This window comes from Amblyraja radiata, chromosome 21 (assembly GCF_010909765.2).
Source record: "Amblyraja radiata isolate CabotCenter1 chromosome 21, sAmbRad1.1.pri, whole genome shotgun sequence".
In the NCBI taxonomy this organism is placed as follows: domain Eukaryota; kingdom Metazoa; phylum Chordata; class Chondrichthyes; order Rajiformes; family Rajidae; genus Amblyraja; species Amblyraja radiata.
Window position 1 is genome coordinate 13,185,617 of NC_045976.1, and position 1,039 is coordinate 13,186,655.

A 1,039-nucleotide genomic window follows, 5' to 3' on the forward strand; every position below is an offset into this window, starting at 1 on the left:
TGCCCTCGCCCCCCCCTTGCCCTCTCCCCCCCTTGCCCCCAATCCCCTCTGCCCTCTCCCCACCTTGCCCTCACCCCCCCCTTGCCCTCTCCCCCCCCTTGCCCCCAATCCCCTCTGCCCTCTCCCCACCTTGCCCTCACCCCCCCCTTGCCCTCTCCCCCCCCTTGCCCCCAATCCCCTCTGCCCTCGCCCCCCCCTTGCCCTCTCCCCCCCTTGCCCCCCAATCCCCTCTGCCCTCTCCCCACCTTGCCCTCCCCCCCCCCTTGCCCTCTCCCCCCCCTTGCCCCCAATCCCCTCTGCCCTCTCCCCCCCCCTTGCCCTCACCCCCCCCTTGCCCTCTCCCCCCCCTTGCCCCCAATCCCCTCTGCCCTCCCCCCACCTTGCCCTCCCCCCCCCCTTGCCCTCGCCCCCCCCTTGCCCTTGCCCCCCCCCTTGCCCCCAATCCCCTCTGCCCTCTCCCCCCCTTGCCCTCTCCCCCCCCCTGCCCTCTCCCCCCCCCTTGCCTTCGCCCCCCCCTTGCCCTCTCCCCCCCCCCTTGCCTTTGCCCCCCCCTTGCCCCCAATCCCCTCTGCCCTCTCCCCACCTTGCCCTCTCCCCCCCCTTGCCCTCGCCCCCCCCTTGCCCCCAATCCCCTCTCCCCACCCTGCCTTACACTTTAAAAAGAACACACAATACACAATAGAATTTAACACAAACATCCACAGCATTCTTCACCGTGGTGGAAGGCAAAAAAGTTCAGCCAGTCCTCCTCCTTTGTTCATCCGTGGTCGGGGCCATGACCCCTCTGTAGTCGCAACTACGGACGCCTGATGTACAGGCCCTCTCTTCAAGTGCCCAAATCGGCACTTTATTACCAGAGACCGCGGCTTCAGGATGACGGGATGAGACTTGTCCTTGATTATGCTGGTGGCCTTGCCGAGGCAGCGTGAAATGTAGATGGAGTCAATGGAGGGGGGGGGGGGGGGGGGGGGTGGTTTGTGTGATGGTTTGGGCTGCGTCCACAACTCTCAGCCGCCTTTTTTTTTTCAAAGTTGGTGAA